The sequence below is a fragment of the Acomys russatus genome, chromosome 10 (assembly GCF_903995435.1).
Source record: "Acomys russatus chromosome 10, mAcoRus1.1, whole genome shotgun sequence".
NCBI classification, from domain to species: domain Eukaryota; kingdom Metazoa; phylum Chordata; class Mammalia; order Rodentia; family Muridae; genus Acomys; species Acomys russatus.
Genome location: NC_067146.1, coordinates 16,198,424 through 16,219,634, shown reverse-complemented (window position 1 = coordinate 16,219,634; position 21,211 = coordinate 16,198,424). Strand labels below are relative to the sequence as shown.

General features: G+C 37.8%; 1 non-coding gene across 1 annotated transcript; it reads left to right on the top strand.

The window, feature by feature from the left end:
• The first annotated feature begins 909 nt into the window (after positions 1-909).
• LOC127194922 (U6 spliceosomal RNA) lies at positions 910-1,016 on the top strand. The gene has a single exon (XR_007831312.1). It is a non-coding gene; the product is annotated as a U6 spliceosomal RNA (small nuclear RNA).
• Positions 1,017-21,211: the final 20,195 nt, after the last annotated feature.

The following is a 21,211-nucleotide window of genomic DNA, read 5'->3' as shown; positions in this document are numbered from 1 at the left end:
TTGTGGTTAGATTCATTCTGATTCAGAGTGATAACATATATGCTAATTCATAGCCTTCCTTCCGAGGAAGCACGCTGATGTTCAGAATGTAATGAATAAATTGATGGAAGTCAGTGTTTGTTTCTCAAACAACAGTTGCAGGTTTCTGGTTTCATCAGGTTAATATTCATGCCCAAATTACTTAGATGAATTCCTTCAACCTAAAAAGAAAGATAGGCTAACGTCCATGCAGTCACAGTGAGAATATAGGGTAAGGCTCCTTCCAAAATCTAGAAGCCATGTGAGGCCGAAGGGAGGTTCTAGAGCAACAACTCTACTGTGCCAGTACTTACTAGAGTTCCCTTTGGTAGTGGTGCAGACGTCTGAAACCTCTTCTAGAATGTTGGAATGTTTCATGGATTAACTGAATAGATGATTTATCATTTGTTGTGGATTAAGACCAGAAAATTCCTAGAATACAGAATACAAATTAAAACCCTCTTGTTGCCCTGAGTTCCTAAAGGCACTTCCTTGCCCTGAGTTCCTAAGGCACTTCCTTGCCTGGTAATATGAGTGCAATACACACGAGGAGGCAGAGAACTGATTCCTAACACTCTTCCCCTGACCGTCACACAAATGCCATCAACATGTCCTAACAGACTAAAGATCATTGAAAAGGATAGAGAAGAAAACAAAGTGTAATAATTAAAATTAGAAATATCCATCCACATTTTAGTAGATTGGTTATATTAGGTGACTGTGTTACACAGTAGAAAGCAATCAGACTTAAATGACAAAAGCGAGTAAATGGGAAATATACTTGAAAAGGTTGCCACAGTTATGCACAGGGAAAAAATATGATACAAAATATGTAAACTGAAGATGTGAGTTTATGGAGATCTAAGGAAAATTGTATAATAAGAAAATAGAGTGCTCGCTTCGGCAGCACATATACTAAAATTGAAACGATACAGAGAAGATTAGCATGGCCCCTGCACAAGGATGACACGCAAATTCGTGAAGCATTCCATATTTTGTTGGTCACGAAGCAAACCTCAACAGATACAAGAAGATTGAAATAATACCCTGTATCTTATCAGATCACCATGGTCTAAGGCTGGACTTCAACAGCAAGAGAAATAATAAAAAACATACTAACACCTGGAAACTAAACAACTTTCTACTTAATGACACATGGGTAATGGAAGAAATAAGGGAAGAAATAAAAGACTTCCTGAAATTCAATGAAAATGATGGAACAACATACCCAAATTTGTGGGACACATGGAAAGCAGTGCTAAGAGGAAAATTCATAGCTCTAAGTGCCTTTAAAAAGAAAATGGAAACATCCCACATAAACAACTTAACAACACATCTGGAAGCTCTAGAAAAAAAAGAAGCAGAAACACCCAAAAGGAGTAGACGCCTAGAAATAATCAAACTCAGAGCTGAAATCAATAAATTAGAAAGAAAGAGAACAATCCAAAGAATCAACAAAACCAAGAGCTGGTTCTTTGAGAAAATTAACAAGATAGACAAACCCTTAGCCAATCTAACTAAAAGACAGAGAAACACTATCCAAATAAACAAAATCAGAAATGAAAAGGGAGACATAACAACAGACACCGAAGAAATACAAAGAATCATAAGAACCTACTTTAAAGACATCTATGCCAGAACATTTGAAAATCTAAGTGAAATGGACAATTTCCTCAATTGATTCAATTTGACAAAATTCAATCAAGACCAAATAAACAAATTAAATAGCCCTATTTCGCCTATAGAAATAGAAATAACCATTGATAGTCTCCCAACCAAGAAAAGCCCAGGGCCAGATGGTTTCAGGGCAGAATTCTACCAGTCCTTCAACGTGCAGCTAATACTGATACTATTCAAGCTATTACAAAAGATAAAAATGTATGGAATATTACCAAATTCATTCTATGAGGCCACAGTCACATTGATACCTAAACAGCACAAAGACCCAAGAAAAAAAGAGAATTTCAGACCAATTTCGCTTATGAACATTGATGCAAAAATACTCAACAAAATACTCGCAAAGTGAATACAACAGCATATCAAAGACATCATTCACCATGAGGAGGTAGGCTTCATTCTAGGCATGCAGGGATGGTTTAACATATGGAAATTCATCAATGTAATCCACCATATAAACAAACTGAAAGAGAAAAACCACATGATCATCTCTTTAGATGCAGAAAAAGCATTTGACAAAATCCAACACCCATTTATGTTTAAAGTTCTGGAGAAAGCGGGAATACAAGGCACTTATCTAAACATAATAAAGGCTATATACAGCAAACCAATAGCCAACATTAAATTAAATGGAAAGATACTTAAGGAAATCCCTCTAAAATTGGGGACCAGACAAGGCTGCCCACTTTCCCAATATCTCTTCAACATAGATCTTGAAGTTCTAGCCAGAGCAATAAGACATCAAAAGGAGATCATGTGGATCCAAATGGGAAATGAGGAAGTCAAATTATCCCTATTTGCAGATGATATAATAGTGTATATAAGTGACCCCCAAAATTCCACCAGAGAACTCCTACAGCTGATAAACACCTTCAGCAAATTGGCAGGATACAAAATTAACTCAAAAAAGTCAGTATCTTTCCTATATAAAAATGACAAACAGGCAGAGGAAGAAATTAGGAAAATTACTCCCTTCACGATAGCCACAAGCAATATAAAATATCTAGGAATAACCCTAACCAAGCAAGTGAAAGACCTATTTGAAAAAAACTTTAAATCTCTGAAAAAAGAGATTGAAAATGACATCAGAAGATGGTGGGATCTACCTTGTTCGTGGATTGGGAGAATTAACATAGTAAAAATGGCCATCTTACCAAAAGCAATTTACAGATTCAATGCAATCCCTATCAGAATACCTACAAAATAGTTTGAAGATATTGAAAGAACAATTCTCAACTTCATATGGAGAAACAAAAAGCCCAGAATAGCAAAAATGATCCTATACAATAAAAGATCCTCGGGAGAAATCTCCATACCTGATCTCCAGTTGTACTATAGAGCAACAGTAATTAAAACAGCATGGTACTGGCACAGCAATAGGCTAGTGGATCAATGGAATCAAACTGAAGACCCAGAGATGAATCCACACACATTTGGTCAATTGATTTTTGACAAAGAAGCCAAATCCATTCAATGGAAAAACGACAGCATCTTCAACAAATGGTGCTGGTCTAACTGGATGTCTACATGTAGAAAAATGCAATTAGACTCCTACTTGTCACCATGCACAAAACTCAAGTCCAAGTGGATTAAAGACCTCAACCTAAAAACAGAGACATTAATCCAGTTAGAGGAAAAAGTGGGGAAAACTCTGGAACACATAGGCACAGGAGACAACTTCCTGAACAGAACACCAACAGCCCAGACCTTAATGTCAACAATTAATAAATGGGACCTCATGAGGCTGAGAAGCTTCTGTAAGGCAGGTGACACTGCCAAGAGAACAAAGCGACAGCCTACAGACTGGGAAAAGATCTTCACCAACCCTTCATCTGACAAAGGTCTAATATCCAAAATATATAAAGAACTCAAGAAATTAAGCACCACCAAACCAAATAACCCAATAGAGAAATGGGGCTCAGAACTAAACAGAGAATTCTCAACAGAGGAATATCAAACGGCCGAGAAACACTTAAAGAAATGTAACCTCATTAGTCATCAGAGAAATGCAAATCAAAACAACTCTGAGATTCCACCTTACACCCATCAGAATGGCTAAGATCAATAACTCAACTGACACCACAGGCTGGCGAGGATGTGGAGAAAGAGGAACACTCCTTCCTTGCTGGTGGGAATGCAAACTAGTACAACCACTTTGGAAAGCTATCTGGCGCTTTCTCAGAAAAATGGGAATAGGGCTTCCTCAAGACCCAGCTATTCCATTCCTTGGAATATACCCAGAAGATGCACTACCACATAACAGGGACATATGCTCAACCATGTTCATAGCTGCCTTATTCATAATAGCCAGAACATGGAAACAGTCTAAGTGTCCTTCAGTAGAAGAATGGATAAAGAAACTGTGGTACATTTACACTATGGAATACTACTCAGCTATTAAAAACAAGGAATTTCTGAAATTTGTGGACAAATGGATTGAACTAGAAATTATCATAATGAGTGAGTTCACCCAGAAGCAAAAAGAGTTAAATGGTATATACTTACTTATATCGAGACACTAGTCCAAGGGGTATGTCCCCATGGAAAACTTTACCTACCAGGAAAGTGGGTCAGAGGGGAGGACATTCTATTGAGACTTTAGGTGTGAGAAGCCTGGAAGAATGAGGAAATAGAAGGATCCAGAGGGTCCCGGAAAACTACAGGCGGGTCTGGGCCCTGGGGTCCTGCTCCAACTATAACACCAGTCAAGGAAAATATAGGCAGTAAACTTCGAACCCCTACCCAGACTAGCCGATGGACAGGACATTCTCCACCGTTAACTGGAGAAGGAGATCTGACTTTCACACAAAGTCTGGTGCCCCATATTTGACCATGTCCCTTGGATGGAGATGCCTGGTGGCACTCAGAGGAAGGATAATAGGTCACCAAGAAGAGACTCGATACCCTGTGAGCATATAGAGGGTGAGGAGGCCTCCCTCAGACACAGACATAGGGGAGGGGAATAGGGGGAAGCGGGAGGGAGGGAGGAATGGGGGAATACAAGGGATGGGCTAACAACTGAAATGTAATTTGAATAAATTAATAAAAAAATAAAAGTTCAATGTTTAAAAGAAAAAAAACAAAACAAAACAAAAAAGGAAATAGAAAATAGTTTTAATATGGCTAAAGTAACATTTGAAAAGTCAAAATACCTTAAAAAATGATTTCTAGATTTGAGAAGTTATGAATCCTCAGTTGTAGAAAACCTAGTAAAACCCAAATAGTTTAAAAGACCATAGTTTTACAAGCAGAAACTGACATGAAAGAAAAGAAAAAGATATGATTGAACATGTGGGAGACATAGTCTCCATGTAAAGAAATGTCAATTCTCTAGACTATGGAACACAACGAGCAAGGTCTTAAGATGTTGAAAAGACTCGAGTGTGAAGGGGTCAAGACCAGAGGAAGGAGGAAGGGCGGCAGGAAGTGTGTGAGTACAGGAGTTTGAAACTCGTGAGCTCAGTCACAAAGTTTAAAAAAGCAAATGTGTTTTAGTAATCCAGGGTATGAAGGAAAATAAACCAAATATTTCATAAAACTGATTCTCACAAATCTCTTTCTGCGAATTCCTTTTTCTCAAGCATACATATAATAACACACTTTGCCGACGAGTTGTATCAATGCATTCTATAGCAACAGACCTTTCTAATCTGGACTGGTCCTCTTTGGCTTGGTCCTCATCAGTGTTCCTACCTTTGAAACCTCAACATTAACTAGGGCTTTATCATAGCTATACTTTTCTGTTTATATTGTTGTTGTAATCCGGCCACCACTAAAAGACTTTTTACGTATTGTATCCAAATAGAATTCTCTTATTTTCTAGTTAAATGCTTAGAAGTTATACTTTCTGCTACTCTCAATGTGCTCAATATAAATATCAACATAAACAAACTTTATATGGTAATGCAACCTAGATTCACTTCTTGAGGAAGTTATGTTTTGGCATGTCTGTCAAATATTAAGTGGCTATAATTTTATAAACTCATGTTTGGTTCTTTTCCCCTTCTGTTTCATTAGTCTAAATGTCAATTTTTTTTTTTTTTTTTTTTTTTTTTTTTTTGCCAGACCCATATTGTTTCAAATACTGTGGTTCTGCAATATATTTAATGTTCTGGAATGGTGATTTCTCCAGTATTGTGCTTTTTGTTCATGAATGTTTTGGCTTTGGATATTTTTGTTACTTTGTGACTCCATATGGATGCCAGGAAAATTTTCTTTTCTCTATGAAGAATGAGATGAGGATTTTGGTTAGGATTTCTTCGAACCTGTCAATAAGATTTTATAGAGTGGCCTATGTTCCCAATGTTAATTCTACCAACACATGAACAAGTGATGCCTTTCCATTTTCTAGTGTAAGTTTATCTCTTCCTACAGGGGTTTGTAGATTTTATTGTGCAGTTCCTTCAGTTCCTTGGTTAGGATTATTACTAGATAATTCATTTTGTTGAGGTTATTGTTAATGCGAGTATGTTCAGTCTCCTCTGTGTTTGTTTATGGTGTGTAGAAGAGCTAAGTAACCAATATCTGACTGTGTTTAAGCCCAATCTATGAGATGGGACCCATGCCTGACGTTGCATGGGCATCCAAGAACCTGAGACCTGATGGAGTCTGCTAAAGGAAAGTAGCAAAAAATGATTTCTCATATAATTCTACTATAACCACCAATCAGTGCCTTACTCAGTCATCAACAGAGAAGCTTCATATTGCAGTAAACTAGAACTAACACAGATACATATGAAGAAACAATGTGCACGGAGTGATTTTGGTACACTCAGGTCTAAATGGAATGTCTTCATAAAAACCTTCCCTTCAGTTTAGGGAGCTATGGAAAGAGAGAGAGGAGGTACAAAAAAAATGTAAAAACTAGAGAAAATCAACAGCTCCAAGGAAGCAGGGTCCTCAGACAAAATAGGACTGATGCACATATGAACTATGGAGTCTTGCACAAGATATACACAGGTTCAAGACAGATGAAGGCCAGCTCTAAGGGATGTAGTGGACAAAGATTTTCACCTTTCAACAAGAATTTAACTGCAGAACCTAAATAGAGAAATAATGAAATTGACAGATGTCATGACTCACATGGACCTAATAGATATGTACAGAACTTATTACCCAAATGCAAAAGGATATAACTTTTAGTCAGCACCTCATGGAACCTTCTCCAAAACCAACCATGTAGTCAGCCACAATGTAAACCTCAACCAATACAAGAAAATTAAATTAACCTATGGTTCTTTATCAGATCACCATTGATTAAAGCAAGACCTCAATAACAACAGAAATAAGAAAACACCTACACACTCATGAAAACACCCTTCTCAATGACCAGTTAGTCAGGGAAGAAATAAAGAAAGAAATTAAGGCTTCCTAAAATTCAATGAAAATGAAGTTATAACTTACCCCAAATTGTGGGACACAATTAAATCAATGTTAACAGAAGATTCATAGCACTAAGTTCTTTACAAAGAAACTGGGGAGATCTCATACTAGCAACTTAGCAGATCACCTGAAAGCACCGCCCCCAAATAAAGAACAAACACACCTAAGAGGAGTAGATGGCTAAAATCAATGAATTAGAAACAAAGAATCGAAGAGACCAAGAGCCGTTTCTTTGAAAAAATATACAAGATAGATAAACCCTTAGCCAAACAAACCAAAAGGCAGAGAGGCAATATCCAAATCAACAAAATTAGAAATGAAAAGGAGGACATAACAAAAGACACCAAGGAGATCCAATGAATCATTAGATCTTAATTCAAATGTCTGTATCCCACTAATTTGGAAAATCTGAGTGAAATGGACAATTTTCTCGATACTTTCCATTTACCAAAGTTAAATCAAGATCAAGGAAACAAGTTAAATAGTTCTATAACTGCTAAGGAAATAGAAGCAGTCATTAAAATCCCCCTTCCAAAAAATGCTCCGGACAACATGGTTTTGGCACAGAATTCTACTAGACCTTCAAAGAAAAGCTAATACCAATACTCACTTCTCAATCTGTTCCCCAAAATAGAAAGAGAAGGAACATTGCCAAACTCATTCTATGAGGACACAGTCAGTCACCCTGTTACCTAAACCATACAAAGACCCAACTAAGAAAGAGATTTTCAGAACAATTTCCCTTATGAACCTTGATGTGACAATATCCAACAAAATACTTGCAAACCGAATCCAATAAAATATCTTAAAGATATCATTTACCCTGATGAAGTAGAATTCACCCCAGGCATTCAGGTGTGGTTCAATATCCAAAAATACATCAATATAATCCACCATATAATAAAACAAATAAAAAAATAACATGATCTTATCATTCAACAAAAAATTCAACACCTGTTCATGTTAAAATCTTAGAGAGATCAGGAATACCAGGCACATACCTAAACATAGTAAAGGCAATATATAGCAAGCCTTAATGCAATCCCACTGAAATCAGGGACAAGACATAGATTCCCACTCTCTATATGTCTCTATCTCTTCAACATAGTACTTGAAATATTATCCAGAGCAATAAGACATCTAAAGGAGATTAAGGAGATCAAATAGGAAAGAAAGAAGTCAAAGTATCACTCTTATTAGATGTTATGATAGCATCCATAAATGACCCCAAAAATTCTACCAGAGAACTCTTTTTTCACACTTTTAAAAATTAATTTATTTATTTTATATCTCAGTAGTTATCTCATCCCTTGTATCCTCTCACTCCTTCCTCCCTCCCACTTTCCCCCTATTCCCCTCCCCTATGATTGGGATTGTATAGGATCATAGGGTAACAAGTCTCTTCTTGGTAGCCTGCTTTCCTTCTTCTGAGTGCCACCAGGCCTCCCGATCCAAGGGATGTGCAAATATGGGACACCAGAGTTCGTGTGAAAGTCAGTCCCCACTCTCCACTCCACTGTGGAGAATGTCCTGTCCATTGGCTAGATCTGTGTCAGGGTTTGGTGTTTACTGCACATATATTCTTTGGCTGGTGCCAAAGTTTGAGCAGGACCCCTGGGCCCAGATCTGCCCATCATAATGTTCTTCTTATAGGTTTCTAGGACCCTCTGGATGCTTCTATTTCCCCATTCCTCCATGCTTCTCTCATCTAAAGTCCCAACAGGATGTCTTCCCCTCTGTCTCACTTTCCTAATAAGTGAAGGCTTTCATGGAACATGCCCCTTGGACTAGGTGAGGATATGGAGAGAGAGGAACACTCCTTCATTGCTCGTGGGAATGCACACTAGTACAGCCACTTTGGAAATCTACCTGGTACTATCTCAGAAAACTGAAAATAGGGCTTCATCAAGACCCAGCTATTCTACTCCTTGGATACTCAGAAGAAGCTTCTGCACACAACAGGGACATATGGTCAACCATGTTCATAGCAGCCTTATTCATAATAGCCAGAACATGGAAACAGCCTAAGTTTTCCTCAGTAGAAGAATGGATAAAGAAACTGTGGTGCATTTACACTATGGAATACTACTCATCTATTAAAAACAAGGAATTTCTGAAATTTGTGGACAAATGGATTGAACTAGAAATGATCATAATGAGTGAGTTAACGCAGAAGCAGAAAAAGTCAAATTGTATATACTCACTTATATCAGAGAACTCTTATAGCTGATAAACACCGTCAACAAAATGGCTGGATACAAAATTGACTTAAAAATATCAGTAGTCCTCCTGTATACAAATGACAAATGAGCTGAGAAAAATATTAGGGAAACAACACCCTTCAAAATAACGACAAATTATATAAAGTATTTTGGTGTAACTCTAATCAAGTAAGTCAAAGACCTGTATGACAAGAACTTCAAGTCTCTGAGGAAGAAATTGAAGAAGATATCAGAAGATGAAAAGATCTCCTATGTTCATTAATCAGTAGGATTAACATAGAAAAACTGCCATCTTACCCAAAGCAATCTACAGATTCAAAGCAATTCCCATGAAAGCACTATATATATATATATAGATCTTGAAAGAACAATTCCAAACTTCCTACTGAAGAACAATAAGCCCAGAAAAGCTAAAACAATCCTAAAGCATAAAAGAACTTCTAGAAGTATCTCCATCGCTGACGTGTAGTTATACCACAGAGCAACTATGGTATAAACTATATGGTACTTCCATAGAGATAGACTGGTTGATCAAAGGAAATGAATCAAAGACCCAGAAATAAACCCACAATCATGTGGACACTTGAGTTTTGACAAATGAACCAAAACCATACAATGGAAAAAAAGAAAGGATCTCCAACAAATGGTGCTGGTCTACCTGGATGTCAATATGTAGAAGAATGGAAATATATCCATATTTATCACCCTGTGCAAAACTCAAGTCCAAGTTGATCAAATATCTTAACATAAACAAACAAACAAACAACCTTACCCGAACTTCCAGAAAGAAAACCTAAATCTACTAGAAGAGAAAGTGGGAATCAACCTTGAACTCACTGGCACAGGAAAGATCTTCCTGAATAGAACACCACCAGCGCAGGCTTTAAGGTCAGCAGTTAAGAAATGGGACATCATCAAACTGAAAAGATTCTGTAAGACAAAGGTCTGTCAATAGAATGAAATGACAGTCTACAGATTAGGAAAAGTTCTTAACCAATCCTATATCTGACGAAGGGCTAATATCCAAAATATATATTAAAAAAAATAAACACCAAAATCCTTTAAAAAACATAATTAAAAAAATCAGGCACAGAACAAAACAAAGAATTCTCAATAGAGTAATCTAGAGTGGCCTAGAAGCACTTTAAAAAATGCTCAACATCCTTAATCATCAGGGAAATGCAAATCAAAACAACTCTGAGATTCCATGTTTCACAGGTCAGAATGGCTAAGATTTAAATCTAACTTGACAGCACATGCTGCAAGGATGTGAAGAATAAGGAACACTATTTTGCTAGTGGAAGTTTGTACAACCACTTTCAAAATCAATCTAGAGCTTTCTCAGACAATCAGGAATAGTGTTACCGCAAACCCAGCTATACCAATTCTGAGCATATACCTAAAAAGATGCTCCATCATACAACAAAGACATTTGCTCAATTATTTTCATAGCAGCTTCATTTGTAATAGCCAGAAACTGGAAACAACTCAGATGTTGTTACATTTACACAATGGAATACTACTTAGCTGTTAAAAATAATGGCATTGTGAAATTTGCAGGCAAATGAATGGAACTAGAAATGATCATCCTGAGTGAGGTAATGACACTCAGAATGACCCAGAATGACACACGTGGCATGTACTCACAAACTGATTTAAGCCATGTGATATCAGATAACAATATTACAATCCACAGAGCCAAAGAAGATAAGTAACAGGGAGGACCCCAGGGAGGATGCTTAAGTCTTACCCAGAAAGGGAAATAGATTATGCAACAGATGTGGATGTCGAGAGGGGATGGAGTAGGAGAGGTAACACTGGAAGAAATGAGGTTGACAATCAGACCTGGAGAGAAGGGGAGGTACAGAAGGCTTGCACAGAGAAGAGAAACCATGGGTTAGACAATCTCTATGCCAAACTAGAGAGCTATAACAGAGTAGGCTTCTGAGAGGATATGGCATTGACTCTAGCTGAGACTCCTAATAGCAGAGGGGAATACCAACACACCAACAAAACCTCAATTTTGTATAGAAACAGACAAACACCTTTGACCCCAATTTACCCTTCTTACAAGATGTGCAGGGATAAAAATAAAACAGAGATTGAGGGAATGTTCACCCAGTGCCTGACCAAACCTAAGACGCACCCCATGTGAGAGAGCCAGCTCCTGACACTATTAATGATTCTGCTATGCTTGCAGATGGGAGCCTAGCTCAGCTATCCTCTGAGAGGCTCCACCCAGCATTGGATCAAAACAGATGCTGAGATTTACAACCAAATATTGGTCAGAGCACAGGAAGTCTTGTGGAAGAATGGGAAAAAGGATAGAAGGACCAGGTGTAGGTAGGAGCTTCACAATATGACCAACAGACCCAAGTAACCAGGGTTCAGAATGCTTTGAGGAGACCAAAGCAGCAACCAAGAATCACGTATAGGCTTACCTGGGCCCCTTACACAGGTGTAGCTGATGGAAAACTCAGTCTTTAAATGGGTACTGTAGTAAGCAGTGTGGGGGCTCTGACATGGACTCTGATGCCTGCTTTTTAATAATTTACCTCTGGTAGGGCTGCCCCTTCAGGCCACAGGGCAAGAGGATGTGCTCAGTCCTGATATGATTTGATGCTGGGTGGGTTGTTGGAGGTGCTCCCCTTTACTGAGGAATGGGGGGAGGGAGGGAGGGTGCATGCAGCCATGGGGAGAAGATGAAGGGGAATAGGATCAGGATCCAACATTCTTTCAGAAATAGGAAAGGACAAAGAATCTTTCTACAATTAACACCAGCTTGAAAAGGAGAAATTACTTTTCTCCAATGAAGTTGCACTGGGTATAATGTCTAAACTTTTTTTAAAAAATTTTTATTAATTTATTCTTGTTACATCTCAGTGGTTATCCCATCCTTTGTATCCTTCCATTCTTCTCTCCCTCCCATTTTCCCCTTATTCCCTTCCCCTATGACTGTTCCTCAGGGGGATTTCCTCCCCCTGTATATGCTCATAGGGTATCAAGTCTCTTCTTGACAACCTGCTATTCTTCCTCTGAGTGCCACCAGGTCTCCCCCTCCAGTGGACATGGTCAAATATGAGGCACCAGAGTATGTGTGAAAGTCATGCCACACTCTCCACTCAACTGTGGAGAATGTTCTGCCCATTGTATAGATCTGGGTAGGGGTTTAAAGTTTACCACTTGTATTGTCCTTGGCTGGTGCCTTAGTTTGAGCGGGATCTTTGGGCCCAAATCTGCCTATCATAATGTTCTACTTGTAGGTTTCTAGGACCTTCTGGATTCTTCTACTTTGCTATTCTCCCATGCTTCTCTCATCTAGAGTCCCAATAGGCTGTCCTCTCCTCTGTCCCAGTTTCCTGGTAAGTGAAGGCTTTTGTGGGACATGCCCCTTGGGCTAGTATGCAGATATAAGTGAGTATATACCATTTGATTCTTTCTGCTTCTGGGTTAATTCACTCATTATGATCATTTCTAGCTCTATCCATTTGTCCACAAATTTCAGAAATTCCTTGTTTTTAATAGCTGAGTAGTATTCCATAGTGTAAATGTACCACAGTTTCTTTATCCATTCTTCTACTGAGGGACACTTAGGCTCTTCCTGTGTTCTGGCTATTATGAATAAGGCTGCTATGAACATGGTTGAGTAAATCCAAGAGATGGAAGAATAATGTCTAAACCTAAGGATAGCTTGCATGCCTAGAATTAGAAAGCCAATACAAAACATATACAATGTTATTTTTGCAGACTTTTTGACTCATGTATCCTTGTTTTGTTTTTGTTTATTTGTTGATATTTTGTTTGTTATTGCTTCTCTCTCTCTCTCCATCTCTCTCTCTCTCTCTCTCTGTCTCTCTCTCTCTCTCTGTGGTTGTAAAGTGTGTGTGTGTTGATTTTCTTTTTTTTGTTTGTTTGTTTTTGTTCTGTTTGTTTTCTAGAGAAAGAGAAAGAAAAGGCATGTAGTTGGATACATTGAATTTGGCAAGGAGAAGGGGGGAGCTTTAGAGGTGGAAAGTGAATCAGAACATATTCTATACAAATTTAATTTAAAAAAGCTATTAGATTTTTTAAATCGAGTCTGTACCCTACCACTTCTCTTAAGTTGTTGATTCCTTTTTTATGAATTATTTTTATTTTATTCATTATAATTCATTCATACTTTATTCTGATTGCTTCCTCTTATTCCTTGCTCTTCTTTTAACTTGTTTTTTTTTCATTTTATTAATTTATTCAGATTACAACTCAATTGTTATCCCATGACTTGTATCCTCTCATTCTTCCCTCCTTCCTGCTTTCACCCTATCATGCCCCCAGGTCTATGACCGAGGGGGACCTCCTCCCCCACTATATGGTCATAGGCTATTAAGCCAGCTTATTCTTTCTTTGAGTGCCACCAGGCTTCCCCACCAAGAGGAGGTGGTCAAATATGGGGCACCAGAGTTCATGTCAAAGTCAGTCCCCACTCTCCACATAATTGTGGTCATTCCTCACTCTTACCTTCCAGTTCCAACCCTCCCTCCATCTTCAGCCCTATTACCCTCCCCTAGAGCTCTGACTGGGGAACACTCTCCTCCCCAACCATCTGACCACAGGCCATCAGGTCTCATCAGGATTGCTGGCCTCCCCTCATGTGTGTGCTTACAAGGCCTGCCCCCTGACACTCCCTCTGCACCAAGGGGAAATGATCAAATCATAGGCATCAGAGTTCATGTCAGAGGCAGTCTCTGTTCCCCACTCAGCCATGGAGAATGAGCTGTCCATCAGCTATATCTGAATAGGGGGTCTAGTCTCTCTGCATGCATTGCACTTTGTTGGTATATCACTTTTTGCAGTGGTGCATATCACTTGGCCTTGATAGTCTCTCTGTGGGGCTCCCAATGCATCTGTGTCTTTCCATCTCCATGCTCTTCCATACAACTCTCAGGGCTCTCCTCAGAGTCTGGCTGTGAGTCCAAACCTGTATCCCAATCACATGCTGGATGGAGTCTCTCAGAGGACATCAATGTTGGGCTAATAACACTTATAAGCGAGTATATACTATGCCTTTTTTTTTGAGTCTGAGTTACCTCATTCAGGATGATAATTTCTACTTCTATTGTTTTGCCTGAAATTTTCAAGATTTCCTTGTTTTTAATAGCTGAGTAGTATTCTATTGTGTAAACATACCATAGTTCTTATGTTAGAAGAAAAATTGGGGAAGAGTTTTGAACTCATTGACATGAAAGACAATTTCCTAAACAGAACACCAATATCTCAGGTTCTAAAGTCAACATTTAATAAATGGGACCTCATGAAACCAAAAAGCTCTGTAAGGCCAAGAACACTGTCAATAGAATAAAACAACTGTCTAAAGACTGGGAAAATATCTTCACAAACTCTGCATCTGACAAAGGGCTAATACCCAAAATATATAAAGAACTCAAGAAATTAAACACTCCAAAGGAAATAATCCAATTTAAAAAATTGGCTACCGAGCTAAACAGGCGATTCTCAACAGAGGAATATCAAGTGGCTGAGAAACTCTTAAAGAATTGTTCAATGTTCTTATTTATGAGGGAAATGCAACAAAAACGACTATGAAATTTCATCTTACACCCCTCAGAATGGCTAAGGTCAAAAACTCAAGTGCCAGCACATGCTAGAATGGATGTGGAGAAAGCAGAACACTCCTCTATTGCTGGTGGAAGTGTAAACTTATACAGCCACTTCGGAAACCATCTGGTAATTCCTCAGAAAATTGGGAACAGCTCTACCTCAAGACCTAGCCATACTACTCCTTGGAATATACATGAAAAATGTTCTACCATATTCAGCTATGTTCACAACAGCTTTATTTGTAACAGCCAGAATCTGGAAACAACCTAGATGTCTCTCAACTGAAGAACAAAACTGCTGACTTTTCACAGAAGATTTTTATAGAATTATTGGTACCCTTACTTATGCTATTATATGATTAAAACAGGGATAGTTTGATTCCCATTTTTTCCTATTTTCATCCTTTTCACATCCATTTCTTGCTATATTGCTCCAGTTAGTGTTTTAAGTACAATGCTCAAAATTACTAGGGATAGTTGGCAGCCTGGTCTCATTACCAACTCCAGTACAATTTCTTCAACATTTCATTTAAGTAGAATGGTGTCAATTGTGGTTTTTCATATACAATTTTTATGTTGAGTTTTTCCCTGTAGTCCTACTCACTCTAAGAAATGTGAGCTAAAATAAAGCTTGCTTTCCTTATTATTCCTTTTGTAAAGGCACTGCGTCTTTGCAACAGACCAGGAATTAAGACAAACACCAAAAACAACAAAATGAACTATATTCCCCAAAACCAGTTATATATTTAATTAATATCCACTTTCTGTTTACTTCTCAAGTCAGCATTTTTATAATATCTTTAATTTTGAACATGATAAGCACGTCTTGAACAAGAATAAAAATAAATTCTCTAATAAAAGATAGTGCACCTATATTTGCTGTGTCTATGTCTTTGCTCTTTGGAATATCAACTTATAAAAAAGAGAAAATTATGATTTGTACAGTTCTGACTAAAGGCTCCAGATTCATTGCAGAGTTATTCTCATGAACTCTGCTCTGTGTTCTTTAATGATGGTATGTTTATGTTCTTTCTTATTTATTTATTTATTTTATTTATTCAGATTACAATTAAACTGTTATACCATCACTTGTATCCTCCCATTCCTCCCTCCCTTCTGCTTACACCCTATTTCCCTCCCCAAGGTCTAAGACCGAGGGGGACCTCCTCCCCCACTATATGGTCATAGGCTATCAAGTCTCATCTTGGTAGCCTGCTTATTCTTTCTTTGAGTGCCACCAGGCCTCCGCACCAAGGGGAGGTGGTCAAATATGAGACATAAGAGTTCATGTCAGGACAATCTATTTTTATCAATTTCCTTTTAAATGGACCCTGGTCCTTGAGCATCTAGTAAGCACATTTCTTTGGAGAAATGAAATTTAAGTGCACCTCTCTTCCATAAATTGATACTGGCAAAGTGATAACACTTCACAGCCAAATATCTTGCATTTACTTCTATTTTTTAACTAAACATAATTCTGAGTGTTGTTGTTAATTTATCTGTATGACCTAATAATGTTTATTATCAGACCTATAATTATTATTTGTGGTGCCCACGCCACCGCTGTACTTAGTCGAGGGCGAGGGCGAGGGACTGCGGATTTAACTCATACACACACACACACACACACACACACACACACACACACACACACAATAACACAGCGGGTCCTTCGTGCTAAGAGAGCAGCAGCCACAGCAGCAGCCGCGGCAGCGATTTATTATTCTTCTCTTTCCAGAGTTCCAAAGGGCCTTCTTATAGGCAGCAAAACAGGAATCCTCCTCCCAGGTGAAATCTCTCAAGAGGTAATCGCACACAGGAGGAAAGGATGAGAGGGGTGCATTCTCAGAGCAGTAAACATGACTAGCTAACCAAGAGAAACACAGACATGAAGCTGCTAGAAACAGGAAATGAAACAGCAAGACAGGCAGGCAGCCCAGTTGGGCCTGGTTCCTACAATTATTATGTCAGTATAACCCACTAGCAATCAATCAAGACACAGACACCTGGTATATTTTTAATTGCCTTAGTTAACCTGGGACAGGGCAGGTATCAATCCTCTATACTATTTCCCATAGTGAATCCCATTCCCTCTGCTTCTAATTATTTCTCTCACGCTACCTCCCATCCATAATCGCGTATACTTCCTAATGTTCTTCATCTGGGCCAAATCATCTACCCCAGCCATGTGATTCTCCTCAACCTAATCCATGATGGTACATCCTTCTTCTTCTCCCTTCTTCCATAGATTATCCCTGTCTCCCCAAACGTAGGAACCTTAGTTATGCCTATCCTATTTGCCCTGCCCAGATGTGAAGGCCTTTTATTAATTAGCATCAAAATACAAAATACAAGCAAGTTATTTATAAAATAAAAATCTATATCTTAAGAAAACTGTGTACTTCTAGAACCATTGCTTGAAGTATCCAATCAAATTTATGATTAGTGTATTTTTTAGATATAACAGATGATGTAATTTTGAAAGCCACATAACACAAATAGCAGTATTACAAGGTAGAGCTCTTCAAACTCATGTTGTTATCCAATGTATGGTTGGCATAACATCTGTTATGGAAATATATTGTCTGTGCATGGAAATAAAAATATAAAATTTTTATATTACCTCAAAGAGACCTCAGCGCTGGAACCCCACAGCTCTTCTATCTTGCTGTTCCTAAGACAATCCACTGATCTAATCCTAATGTGATTAATCTCGCAATTCTTTAGTATATATGTGACTAGGACTTTGTAACTGCACCATTCAAGTCACTTATTACTCACTAATGATGAGTGGCCAGGTACATAACCCTCCCTATATATTTCATGGTCATAAGTACCGAAAACTATTTTCAGTTCCAAGTTTCAAATTCTCTGCAAGACATGAAGCTAGAGGGACACACACTTCCCCAATAATTATTTTTTTCTACTATTGCAAAAGAAGTTTCCTTGAACGAGGAGATTTAAATATTTCACAGAAAAGAGAAAGCAATGCCATCAAACAAAATAGAAGGAATCATTCCTCCATTACTGGTTCTAGGGCAAGACTTCTACTTAATGAGAGTGTTTCAGAGACTGCCTGACCTATAGTGAGTTAACTTTCATGATCAACTTTCAAGGCCCACCTCTAGTTCTCAGTGTTGTCATCAATCTTTCCTGTAGACACAGCTGAAACACAAGAGCAATCATAAAATAAGTATATTGCCATATGACCAAAGCTGTGATTATTGATGATCAGTAAGTTATACTAGAGACAATGCCATGGTGATCACATTGTTACAGTCATCTTTCTGTGATTTTAGAGAGTTTCGTCTAGTGATGTGTGGTGCTTTAGCTGTAATTTGGCTGTATTTGTAATTATGTAGGAGACAAATGTCTGAGTGAGACTGCAATGGTGCCTCCAGATAAGCTTAACTAAAGAAGACCCCCATGGGTGTGGGGACAAGAGTGGGATCTGCCTAGCTACCAGCATTGATCTCTCTTTTCTTTCTGATGGTGTATGCAATATAATTGGTCATCCTGTTTCGTCACTACCATGTATTCCCCACCCAATAGATTGTAACTTCAGATTATGAGATTAAATAAACCACTCTTATTTTCAAAAGTTGTTTTTGTTATGCATTTTTAAATAACAAGAAATGCTTGCTTAATTTGCATGCTTAATTTGATAATTATTTTTTATGTACTGAAGAAGGTCAGGTGTAAATGAATGCCTTCCAGAAGTTCAAGATTTTAAATAGATGTCTTGCTGCTTAAAGAATATGCCACTTTTTAATAATATATACTTTTTTGTGTGTATTTCTCCTTTCATTTTTTTGAGATAGGATCTTGTGTAGCCCAGCATACCCAGTCTTACTGGGGATGACACTCACCCTCCAAAGAATGGACTTATGGGTATGTAGCACTAAGCATGGCTCATGTAATGCACTAAGCCTGAACTATTTTATGATTAATTAACATTGATGTATATTACATGTTTCCTTTTTCCTGAAATGAGATATAGGGTATTTAATAAATTAAATCCACAATTTTAAAGCACTATATGATTTTGGTATTATTTAAGATTTAATAGCATCTATTTTCATGAAGCATATCTTTTAAGTAATTACCTTTGTTTCAAAATTTCATGTCTTAGAAACATTATACAACCATTTGTTTTCTAAATGACACCAAATATCAGTAAATGATAGGTTTTTATACCTAATGAAGAAGGTGACAACTTTTCAAAAGAAAAATGCTAATCATTGTCCCCCAAAGAAATGAAAACTTCACACTGGCCTGTCAGGAAGAAAAGAAAATGAGAGCATATTGCATTTTACAGTCTACCAACATGTAAGACATCAATTTGCTGTATTCAGGGCATTCCCATCAGGGAAGGGCAGTAACAAACTGCTGACATTCCCAACTTGCAAAATCAGGAAAACCTTCCCAGTGGTTTCTGATTGTTTACAGGCGCCGTTTAGTGGAGTGCAGCTGTGTAGTTCTTGGTGTTTCCCACCTGCCACACTGTGATTGCCTCAGAATTTACACTGTCTGAAAAGAAGCAAAGACTCTTAAGAGATGTATCTGGCTCCAAATTAACCAGCAATGTACATAAACCCTTTCATTTTCCCATTAAAACGAGAGCCACAGAAGAAGGTTCTCTGATCTTGGCAGATGGTAATAGAAACTCATCAGTGACTCTCAAGCTGCCTTCCCATCATCCTATGGAAAATTAGCATCAACTTGTTGGATTTATAGCATTTAAATTATGATACCTTTTAAGTAAAGGCCAGAATTATCATCAAGAAAGATGGATTAACTGTGGTATCCATTATGTAACTAAGCACCAAAGGTGAAATGTTGCATTTAGACTTTCAAATTAAATAAGCTGTATGATTTAGGCTTCATCTCCCAAAATTATCCAATATACTCATTAAGCCTTTGAGCAGAGCAAAAGTATAGAGAGCAGAGCAAGCTGGAAGTAATTTTACAAAAACACACACACTCACCCATATCCACACACACACACACACAGGCACAGACACACTTAATCAGAAGGAAACTCTTAAATCATGTATCATAAAATAGCACTACTTAAGAGTTTGATTCCTATTAAATGTACATTTTAGATTTCTATGTTAAATGCAAATATTAAAGCTGAGTTCAATAATATCATTTAACATAAGAATCAAACTAGATAATGAAAGAGGCAAGTTCAAGAGCAACACAGTTCAGTTCCTAACACAGAATCAAGCTTCCATGAGAAAGAAATAAAAAATCATGCACATGTATTTTAGCTGAAAACTGTCAGGACTCTTCGAGTGAAAAGGTTACCTAGTTAGCTCTGCAAATATCTCAGCTTATATTTCCAGTTCAATGGTATCTATATTCTACAGCATAAAATTAAAACAAGAACCAACCCCAATCACATTTCTATCCTATCCCAGATACATGTTTTCATTCTTTTGACCTTTCATTTCTCATCTCTCTCTAGAGCTGGCAATTATTTCTCCATCTACCAATAAGTAAAATTTCCCAGAGTCCATGGAATGTATCTGGTTACATTTTTTTGCAGTCTACTCACAACTTTAAATGACAGATGTAACTCTCACATTTACAGCAATGGACTGTGAATTTCACCATGATGTATTCAACAGGTATCCTTAACAGTCAACCTCATAATTTTTTATACTAACATGGAAGTGGCCGTATCTGGCCTTTTTGTTTTCCGCTAATGGCGTTGTAGCACTTCTGGGTTTGTAAATTTGACAGGGTTCTACTTTGAAAATGTCAATTAAAGGAATCAAATGCTCTTCAATAAATATTGTCTGCATGCCATTTTGGTCCATTTCAATGAATAAAATAGAATTAATAATGAGGGAAGCAAATGCTAACATATTGGAATTAGTCAGGACTAGTAAAACTTAGATTTTAACGGGTTTACAGAGATGCTATGGTGATAGGGACCAATAGAGCGGGGCTCAAAGAAGCAAAGAGTGAAACATTTATCCTCAGAAGAGCCTTGGAAGTAAAACCATAAGACTTGACATGAGACGTGAGACATGAGAGCAGTGAGAAGATGGAGTGAGAAAGTCAGAGCCGGAGGAGGCTAGGAACAGCCTTTGTTCTTTCCTATGGAGCGAGCGTCACTAAATAGTAAGATGAGAAAACAATATAAGATGGCATAACTTATCCTGTGCTTATAATGTTTCCAGCTTTTTCCCCATTATCCAATCCAAAACCCATGGGAAAAAACATATATATATATATATACTATCTTACTTGGAAACAGGGCCTTTCTTGACTAGTGCAACCTGCTATAATATGTGCCATCATGTC